This window comes from Peromyscus eremicus, chromosome 1, assembly GCF_949786415.1.
Source record: "Peromyscus eremicus chromosome 1, PerEre_H2_v1, whole genome shotgun sequence".
Classification (NCBI taxonomy): Eukaryota; Metazoa; Chordata; class Mammalia; order Rodentia; family Cricetidae; genus Peromyscus; species Peromyscus eremicus.
Window position 1 is genome coordinate 106883306 of NC_081416.1, and position 11645 is coordinate 106894950.

The following is an 11645-nucleotide window of genomic DNA, read 5'->3' on the forward strand; positions in this document are numbered from 1 at the left end:
TTTTAGAAGGCTTCTGCAGAGAAAGAAAGGTTAGAATTCAGGGATAATATCTATAGAGTATCGTGTCTATAAATAGGATTAAGGAAAATGGAAAATTTCTCATCAAAACCAGACCTCCTATAAGTAAGAATAATTCTAAAAGCCTGGAAGAACATTTAAGATTTAACTGAGCCTTACAAATTTCTTTCCTGACATTTCCTCAATGGCCAGTTTCACTGACCCCATTGCTCTGCCTTTTGTGACTTGATGATCCCCTACCCATTTCTGCCCATGCTGTTACAATTGAATATTCTGTGATGTCCCACATATGTATTTTTGAAAGGTTTCTGCTTACATGTGGCTTCTGTTTATCCTCTAGCCCCATGACTTCTACACTTCCAAGAAGGCTATTTACATGCCCAGTGATGTCCTCTTGCACTGTATGGCTCCAGTGACAAATGAGGACTGTACATATGTCAAATTCACACTTCCCAATGGAAAAAGATTTCTGGCTTTAGTTTATCACTGTCAAACTGAGAATACCTCTTATACCAGGCCACCATATAGACTGCCAGCCAGCCTCAATGCAGACGGCTATGCTGTGTCCAATCAATTAAAGCAAGGATCTCAAACCCAAAATTCTATGTGAGCTTATGAACCCCTTAGGGTTGCTTCCATCCACAGCAGGCTGCAGGCTTGGCAGGCAGTCAACACAACAGATTCTTCTCCAAAGCATCTCTTTCCTCGGGCATTTTCATTCCAGAAAATGCTTGTTATACAAAGCAGAGAATTGATTACTGCACCGGAAATGGCACATATTATACAGGATTGCTCATTTCAGAAATTTCAGAATAATCAGAAGAACAAACATTGTACCAAGGCTGTGTTCTTTAAAACGGGGAGCTTTTGTGTCATAGAAGACTTTGCATCTATTTCCAAATGCACCAAAGTGAATATCAAATGCCTACTGAGGTTCTGAGTAGAACACTCATCATATGCACAGAATAACTGGGAAAATTTAAGATAACTCCTGGTGGGGGGGGGGGCAGTGCTGAATACAGTCTGTGTTATCCACCTTGGCTCTGATTTTTGATGTTGTATGTGGTAGGTTCTCAATTCAATAAGTACTAATGAATCACATACTAACATATATGATGGAGGAAAAGGAAGAGGAGGAGGAGGAGGAGGAGGAAGAGGAGGAGGAGGAGGAGGAGGAGGAGGAGGAGGAGGAAGAGAAACTACTTGCTCATTTCTTTAATACCCATGGATGATAACAGGCAGTTTCAAAATAGCTTTGGTGAGTGCTACAAAAATCAGTGAAACAATTGCATTTCATGCCTGAACTTCACACCTCTAATCGTGATGTTCCACTGTTTTATTTCTTGACAATATAACCTTAACCCTTTTCCTTGAAGCATTCAAGACTAACAGTTTCACAAAGTCAACTCTCTTTGCTTATAAGCTAGATGAATTTCTATTTTATTCTGTCAAAAATAGATGTAAGGTTTAAAAAAAAGAAAAAAAGACAAAAAAGGAAATGTTGGCTAAACCAAGAGGCTTTTTGCAAATGTCTGGGAGCATCGCATCTCACTTTATGGCAGTTTAGGGCAATTTACATGACTTACTAAGTAATGAAAAGCACAGTATCATTGCATTATGAATGATCATGAGGTCAGAGGACTCAATGGTGATATAAGAGCAGTAATGATCTCACCTCTGAAATGCTGTTGAGGGCAGTTACCCAGATGTCATTCCTGCAAAGGAATCAGTCCACCAGTTTCATGCCTCATACCGGCTGGCCTGACTCTATCTGAGCAGCCCCACTGTGGTGATTTTGTAATGTACAATTTGTTCCATGAAAGTAGAGACTTTTTAAAGCAGTTTGTTGAAGAGGTTTAGTAGGTACCTCCATGAACCTTCAGGGAAAAAAGAACATGCCACTTCTGTATAGAAGAATATAGCAAAATGTTTTCTAGAAGGCGCTATCCCTCCAGTTAAAGGAAGATAGCTGCTTATTTCTATTGGCCTAGAACCAATGGCCACTCATGGAATCCAACACTGTGAGGTTCATCCAGCTCAGACATCTCAACAAGGGCGTAGCTGGTGATATTATGAAGAAAAGAATGGGAGGTACTTAAGAGTGTCTGACTTGACAACATGCAGTATAATAGCACGTAGAGAGCACATGTGCACATGTCAGGAGATCTATAGATTACATTTCTATCAGCAGTATAATTGACCCTGTTTAGGGACCACCCAAAGTATCTGAGTATTCATTTACAGCCAACTCTTCTCTTACTGAAAAAATAATTCATACCAGATTTGCTCCCCAAGGTGGCTTAAAATGGATGTCTGTGGGTCTACAGAAGTACCTCAGTAACACTATACTTCTTGCCTAACAAATGCTGCAATTTCAACTCACCTGAATTAAAGCCTCAGCATCACAGAAGAAAATTCCATCTACGGCATCACCAAGAGAGATTGTAGGCTAGGGAAACATCTGCAGGTCAGTAAGAGATGCTGTCTCAGAAAATAAGGTAGTCAGCAATCAAAAAATATATCTGCAGTCAATCTCTGGCCCCCACATGCACATATATGTTCTCTTTGTCTCTGTCTGTCTCTGTCTCTGTCTCTGTCTCTCTCTCTCTCTCTCTCTCACACACACACACACACACACACACACACAGAGAGAGAGAGAGAGAGAGAGAGAGAGAGAGAGAGAGAGAGAGAGACATTATAACACATACACAAAGACTGTCTTGTCCTTATCCCAGTTCTATCATTACGATGGTACTTTATGACTTAACATGTTATCTGGAGAAGAACTCTCCTGTTCTGTGGCTTTGACAGTTTCTCCACTTTGGGAGATCTTCTTATGGGCCCAAAAGAAGTGGCCCTTCTATGATATAAATCCAAATATTTGTTTTTAATGAATCTCAATATAATTGCTTTTCTAGGTCTTAAAATGTGCATGAGAATAGTAGCTCTTATCAGAGACATTGTATAGACTGGAGACTGTGTTAGTAAATCAACTATTTTGTTTTTAAGCATGTTATATACCCTTGAAAACCAGTTGCTACCTTTATTACTACCTTTTCCATATCAGACTTTTCTCTGGCCAATCTGAGTTGAGTGTCATGACTTTCTATATTTTTTTTTCATAAGAGGGAATGAACAGTAACTTAGTTAGGTTTTTATTGCTGTTAAGAGACACCATGACCATGGCAACTCTAATAAAGAAAAACATTTAATTGGGGTGGCTTACTTACCCCAATTTCAGAAGTTGAGTTCTTTATCATCATGAGGAGGAGCATGGCAGTGTGCAGGTAGATGTGGTGCTGGAGCTGAGAGTGCTACATCTTGAAGGCAATAGGAAGTAGACTGACTCACTGGGCAGTATTCTGAGCATAGGAAACTTCAAAGCCTGCCCCCACAGTGACACACTTCCTCCAACAAGTCCATACCCACTCCAACAAAGCCACACCTCCTAATAATGTCAATCCCTATGAGATTATGTGGGCTGATTACATTCAAACTACCACAAACAGTGTACAAGATTTAAAGGGGTCAAGGAAAAACACCCTGACCCTGATTTGATCCCAGAACCAGGGCTTGAAATCCCACCAATCCCTGAGCTTGCCACCAAAATCTCTGAGCTTGTGCTAGAATTAGGCCACAAAAACACCACCAATTCAAGCCATTCTGGAAAAGTCTCCCCATCCCCCAAAAAAATCCCATATAAGCTCTGTACCCTGTTCAATTTGCTGCTGCTTCTGACCCTAGAGGCAGCCACTCTCCTTGATTTTTATTTCCCAATAAATCTCTTGCATGAGGTTTGTTGTGTGGTGTGAATCTTTTGCCCTGAGTGGAGTCCAGCAGCAGCTGAGCAGAGCTGTCACATTTTCCTGGAGAAATTTTCCTCTAGTGGAGCAGAGTCATTACACTCCCTGGGACCTGTGCAAAGCATAGCATTTCTCCAGAGCGTAGCGAAGCTGAGCTGCATTGGAAAAACTCTCCCCCGTGCCAGAGCAGAGTTGCTATACTTGCACTTCGGAAACCTTGCCCTGGAGCAGATCTGTAAGCTGTTGTGCTTACAGTGACTTTGTGGTGTTCCTTGGCTCCTGACTGCCAGGACACCTTTCCATCTGAGCTCCAATGCTTACACAGTGAAACTATTACATTTGTTCTGATATGTTATTAACATCTGAAGTAAAAACAGAGACAATCCTGGCACAGACTATTTAACATTGCTTCTCTAACACTGTTGAACCTGTCTTTCAGCCCTAACTACACCAAATCAAACATGGTATGTCTCCACTCTCATGGTCTTAGTGAATGTGATTATTGGCTGCTACAGAAACATTTAATTAACAGATTACAAAGGAAAGTCTTGTTGGGCAGTGGTGGCTCACATCTTTAATCTCAGCACTTGGGAGGCAGAGGCAAGTAGATCTCTATGAGTTCAAGGCCAGCTTGGTCTACAGAGTGAATTCCAGGATAGCCAGGGATACACAGAGAAACCCTGTATCGAGAGAGACAGAGACAGAAAGAGAGAGAGAGAGACAGACAGAGAGAGAGAGAGACAGAGAGAGAGACAGAGAGAGAGAGAGAGAAAGAGAGGGAGACTTATATTCTGTTACTTGACTCTTCTCTGGATCTAGATAAATTCCAAATCAAAAGAATTAAAAAATATTTCCTTGAGTGTTTCTCAGCCATTTGTGATTTCTCTGCTGAGAATTCTGTGTTTAGATCTGTACTCCATTTTTATTTGGATTATTTAGTTTGTTGATATCTAATTTCTTGAGTTCTTTATATAATTTTGAAATCAGCCCTCTGTCAGATGTGTGGTTGGTGAAGATCTTTTCCCATTCTGTAGCCTGCCATTTGGCCCTTTTGACAGTGTCCTTGGCCTTATAGAATTTTTTCACTTTCATGAGATCCCATTCATTGAGTATTTATCTTAGTGTCTGCACTATTTGTGTCCTCTTCATGAAGTCCTCTCCTGTGACAGTGCATTCAGGGCTATTTCCTACTTTCTCTCCATCAGGTTTAGTGTATCTGAATTTATGTAGAGGTCTTTGATCCACTTGAACTTGAGTTTTGTGCAGGGTGACAGATATGGATCTATTTGCATTCATTCTTCTGTGTGCCAATATCAGTTGGACCAGCACCATTTGTTGAAGATGTTTTCTTTTTTCCATTGTATAATTTTGGCTTCGTTGTCAGAAATCAGGTGTTCATACATATATGGATTTGTGTATGGGTCTTCAATTTGATTCCATTGATCCACCTGTCTGATTTTATGCCAATATCATGTTGTTTTTATTACTGTAGCTCTGTAGTAGGGCTTGAAATCAGGAATGGTGATCGCTTCTGTGGGGCGTTTACCCACTAACTCCACAGCTCCCCAGAGTTTTCTTGAGTGTGAGCAGCAGGAAATATTAAATAGAAGGATTATATTGTGGAGATAAACAGATAGAGAATAAAGGATAGCCTCGAGAGGGCCTGGAACCTATTTTAATGGGCCCTGACTGTCTTTGCCCTAGGGTATTTATAGAGACGCCAAGGGGATGGAGCAAAAGACCTCTCCCCCAGCACAGCCAAGTGCAGACCATCTCAGACACCTGCACTCAGGCCCGTGGTCCTAATCATCCTCTCTATGCGGACCTGCTGGGTAAAGCCACGAGGAACCTGAAAACGGACTTCCAACCCTTCAGAAATTCTTTTATTTACAGGATTGTTTTAGCTATCTGGAGTTTTTTTGTTTTTCCATATGAAGTTGAGTATTGTTCTTTCAAGGTCTGTAAAGAATTTTGTTGGGACTTTAATGAGAATTGCATTGAATCTGTAGATTGCTTTTGGTAAGATGGCCGTTTTTATTATGTTAATCCTACCAATCCATGAGCATGGGGGATCTTTTCATCTTCTGATACCTTCTCCAATTTCTTTCTTCAAAGTCTTGAAGTTCTTGTCACACAGGTCTTTCACTTGCTTGGTTAGAGTTACACCAAGATATTTTATATTATTTGAGAATATTGTAAAGGATGTTGATTCCCTGATTCTTTTCTGAGCCCATTTATCATTTGTATATAGGAGGGCTACTGTTTTGTTTTGGGGGTTTTTTGTTGTTTTTTTTTTTTTTTTTTTTTTTTTTAGTTAATCTTGTGTGCAGCCACTTGATTAAAGGTGTTTATCAGCTGTAGGAGTTCTCTGGTAGAGTTTTTGGTTTCACTAATGTATACTATCATATGATCTGATATTCAAAATATAATGATAGCTTGACTTCTTCCTTTCCTATTTGTATCTCCTTGATTTTCTATAGTTATCTTATTGCTGTAGCTAGAACTTCAAGTACCATATTGAAGAGGTACAGAGAGAGTGCACAACATTATCTTGTTCCTGATTTTAATGAATTGCTTTGAGTTTCTCTTCGTTTCATTTGATGTTGATAATGGCAGTCTGGTAGCTGTATATTACTTTTATTATGCTTAGGTATCTCCTTTGTATCCAAAATCTCTCTAAGATTTTTTTTTTTTTTTTTTTTTTGGTTTTTCAAGACAGGGTTTCTCTGTGTAGCTTTGCGCCTTTCCTGGAACTCGCTTTGGAAACCAGGCTGGCCTCGAACTCACTGAGATCCGCCTGCCTCTGCCTCCCAAGTGCTGGGACTAAAGGCGTGCACCACCACCGCCCGGCCTCTAAGATTTTTTATCATAAAGGGTGTTGAATATTGCCAAAGGCTCCTTAACCATCAATGAAATATAAATCAAAATGGTTCTGAGATTCCACCCTACACCTGTCAGAATGATTAAGAACAAAAATACAAGTGACAGCTCATGCTGGAGTCGATGTGGAGCAAAGGGAACACTCCTCCATTGCTGGTGAGAGTACAAACTTGTACAGCCACTTTGGAAATCAATATGGCAGTGTCTCAGAAAACTGGGAATCAGCCTACCTCAAGACACAACTATACCACTATTGGGCATATACACAAAGGATGCTCAATCATTTCACAAGGATACTTGTTCAACTATGTTCATAGCAGCTTTATTTGTAATAACCAGAACCTGGGAATGACCTAAATGTCCCTCAACCAAGAAATGGATAAAGAAATGTGTTACATTTACACAAGGAGTATTACTCAGCTGTTAAAAACAATGACATCATGAAATTTGAAGGGAAATGGATGAAACTAGAAAATATCATCCTGAGTGAAGTAACTCAGACCCCCAAAAATGGACATGGTATGTACTCACTCCTAAGTGGATATTAGCTGTAAAACAAAGGATAACTATGCAACAATCCATAGAAGAGGATTCAAGGAATAGATACCCAGATCTCACTGGGAAGGGAAAATAGAAGAGATTTTGTGAGTGGACTGCAGGTGGGAATGGGAACATGACAGATCAGGTTGGGGGAGTTGGAGGAAGAAAGTACTGAAAGAGATTACTGGAAGTGGGGTGGGGTGCATTTCCGGGTCAAGTAAAAACCTGGTGTAAGCAAATTTCCCAGGAATCAACAAGGAAGACCCCAGCTAAGACTCCTAGCAATAGCAGATACATAGCCTGAACTAGCCATCTCCTGTGACCAGGCAAGACTTCAAGTGGAGCGGTGGGAAACCAACACAGCCACACAACCTTCAACCTACAATCTGTCCTGCCTATGGGATATACTGGGGTAAGGGTGACCCAGAGATTAAGGGAGTGTCCAACCAGTAACCAGTCTAGCCTAAAACCAATTCCAGGAGAAAAAGTTTATCCCTCATGCTGCCTGGAGCACCAAGACCCACAGGCTAGATGATCTAGGATAGAACCAAACAGGACTGGAGGGGAAAATGTCAATATAATGATGCCTAATGATATTCTGCTATACTCATAGACTGGTGCCTAGCCCAGTTGTCATCAGAGAGACTTTGTCCAGCAACTGATGGACAGCTATATGCAGACCCACAGCCAAACGTTAGCAGGACCTCAGAGAATCCTGCAGAAGAGGGAAAAAAAGGTTTGGAGAAGCCAGAGGAGCCAAAGACACCACAAGAAAACTCACAGATCAACTAACCTGGGCTCATAAGGGCTCACAGAGACTGAAACAACAATCAGAGAGCCTAGATGGGACTGAACTAGGCACTTTATATACATGTTACAGTTGTGTAGCTTGGTTCTCTTATGGGACTCCTAACGGTGGGAGCAGGGCCTGTCTCTGACTCTTTTACTGGATTTTGAGACCCTACTTCTCATACTGGGTCTCCTTGCCCAGCCTTAATACGTGGGAAGGTGCTTAGTTTTACTGCAACTTGCTATGTCATGTTTTGTTGATATCTATGGGAGGCCTACCCTTTTCTGAATAGAAATGGAGGAGGAGTGAATGGGTGGGGAGCAGAGTGGGGTAGGGAGGGACTGGGAGGAGGGGAGAGAAGGGAAACTGTGACTGAGATGTAAAAATAAATGAATAAATAAATAAACAAATAAATAAATACTAAATAGAAAATATTTCCTTAGACAAATACTAGTCAAAGTATGAGAAATATTTAAATTTTAGCTGTACTGTAAAGAAACCGAATGTCAACATTAACAAGGCATTGAACTGGACTTGTGCAAGAAGGATGACTGTGGACCCCTAATAGTGGGCTCAATAACAGAAAACTTGGCTCAGCATTAAAATACTGATGATTATATATGCCATTCGTAAGCCAGGGGCAGAGAGGAGAGAGGGAAGGAGGGATGGGTTCACATATGAAGTTACAATTGAAAGAGTGGCTTTGCGTAATTTAAGGAAAAGCCAGTTCTTTGGCTGTCGAGGCAGGCATTCAGGAAGAAACACCATCTTGAATTACAGCATGAGGAAGACATTCAGGCTGCCCACGAAACCCACAACCAAGTCTGAAATCTAAACTTTTTTCCTACTACCAGTAGGTTCATTATCTACTCCAAACTCCTATAAAACTGATAATATTCATTCAACATGCTACTTTCCCTGAATTTAATATTTATGCTCCTCTTCCAAACTTTTGCAAATTAGCTCCCTGACTAGGAAGAATTGGATTTTTTTAACCTATCTCCACAGCCAGCAGAATATAGAAGAGTCTAAACAACCAAGAGAAGTAGTTCAGACTTGACAACTGCCGACTCCAGATACATTTAAGGCTAGAAATTTCTATTTTCTGCAGAACTGATGAGACTGCCCAATAAAGGACTAAGAACTACGGAGAAATCACACTAACTAACCCCACAAGCCCTTTGCTTAGCCCTGCACTTACTTAGTTCTCACAACTCTGTGAGGCAGGTTTGTTAAACCTCATTTTCTAGACGAGAAAATGAACTCAGAGCAGACAAGGTATTTGACTCAGATCACATAGATGGTCAAAGGAAGGAGATGCTTCTATCTTCCTTACTCCACCTTTCTCTTTGACTCTATCCCTTGTATACTTTTGAAGTTGTAATTAGTTTGCAGCATTGCTGAGCCCACAAAAAAGCCCGGAGGCTTAGAGCCTCCCTTAGTCATAATGGACAGCAGAAACCTAAAGAAGGAGACTATTAACTACACCCCCATTACTACTCTCATCACAATGCAAGCAACATAGCCGTCTGGCACTTCAAATTAAGCGAGGCATGGAGGAGCACTCAAGTACACTAGAGGGCCCTTGTACACATTTCAGTAATTGGGACCGGGATTCTTCTAACCACTCATTGACCAATGCAGTTCTTGTCACTGAAGCTTTTACTCTCTATTTTTTTCCTCCTGAGTCTGTATGAGAATGATTTCGCAGGATAAGAGTTCCACCTGGAGGCTGATAGGGTATCTGGAGCTTCCTGTGCAGAATCATGCAAGAGGCAACCTATACAAGCATTGGCACAACAAATGCTCACAAAAATCCATAAACGTAATTGCATCATGGTGGTTCTCGCTTATTCACTGAGTACTTCGTAAGCTCTGGAAACCGTACTAAGCATGAGCTTCACAGCATCATCACATTTAATCCTCAAGAAGTTTTTGGAATAATACTTTTATGATTCCCATGCTAGAGATAACTGAGATTTCAAAGCCAATATTTTTTCTTAATTCACTTGGCTATTAAGTATTGAAGAGGGGATTAAAACTCAGGTTTCCATAAACACATTTTAGTGTTGCACATTGAATCTCTAAATGACAGAAATAGCAGAAACTGACTAGAAGCCTCAGGAACCAAACTATCATTTTGTCTTCTAGCCTAAGTCTCACGGGGAAAAAGTAATAAAACAGATTGGATGCAACCTTCATGCCTTGTGCTATTGTGCCCTCTCTAGAAACTATTAAATTCCTGTCACAGACAATCAGACTTAAGTCCATTCACATTCATGTGTAAATAGAGCGTAATCGATAAAACTTAAAGCTTAATTATTTATTTATTCAGATTGATTATTTAAGCTTAACAAACAAAACTAAAGCAAATTTCATTATTTTTATCATGTAATTAATTATTTACACCTAAATTAGGATAAACAATGTTTAGTTTATCAGCTGGTATTAGAAAACCCCAGTCAGGTCTTGGCTAGCCCTGGATTTGTCTTTCTTCTCTCAGTCCCTGGTTTCTAGACTCTCTTTTTTCCCAGCTACCATCAACCAGTCCTATCCTTCAGGACTCTCTTCTCCCAGGTACAGCTCCAGAATAGAATATCAACTCTCCAGGAAGCCCAACTCTTTTGAATTTTGAAAACAATTTCCTGAATGTGTTATATTTTAAGGATTTCTTTCTGGAGTACAATAACTAAGCAAACAGAAATTACCATGGGGTAGTCATTTGTATTCTCCAAGATGGTCATGGCTCTGACTCCAATTGACTCAAATGTTGACTCCAATATCCTCACTATTTGTATGGAACTGTCTTTATTTCTCAAACCTTAGTGGATCTTTGTCAATGCCCGACAATAGACAATGGCAGAAGTGATGTTATGCACCTTCTAACTTAGAAATAATAGCCGAACATTTTTTCCTTGGCTTCTTAAGACACTTGGTGTCTGAATCTAGCCACTATAATATGAATCATCTCAAATTAGTCCAGGGGCTTGAGTGGGAGAAGACTCACATAGGTGTGTTCTGGTCAACAGGCTCGATGTTCACATTCTGTGCTCCAAGCCACCATAGTACTTTAAGATTCTTCTCTAGCAGTTAATAAGATATTTTTCCCTCTTTTTTGTCTCCCAACAGATTGAAGCTGATTGAAAATAATCAGCTTTAGTCTCTAGCTCAATTCCTGTTGAACAATAGCAGATTAATGATTCAACTAAAATGCCTTATTATTTTAAATGTTTATATATTCAATAACTAAATAAAATATTAACTTTTAGTGCTTAGATTAAGGAAAGCTACCTGTAAAACATCCTATATGAGTTAAGTATTGAAAAATGGGGGCTGGACTAGAACATATAATGTTTTTATTAATTCTTTGAGAATTTTCTGCATGCATACAATATACTTTTACTATATTCACACCCCCACTTGTGCTAACTCCTCTCCTATCTATGCCCTACTTTAACACCTCCTCCCAAATATATATTCCTGCCTCTCCCCCTCCATTCTTCCTTTCTTCCCCCCTTCTCTCCTAGCCCACTATTTCCAACTTTGCTGCTCACGGGTTTGAGCTATCACTGGAGCATGGTCATCCTACCAGGGATCACACCATTCAAGAAAAC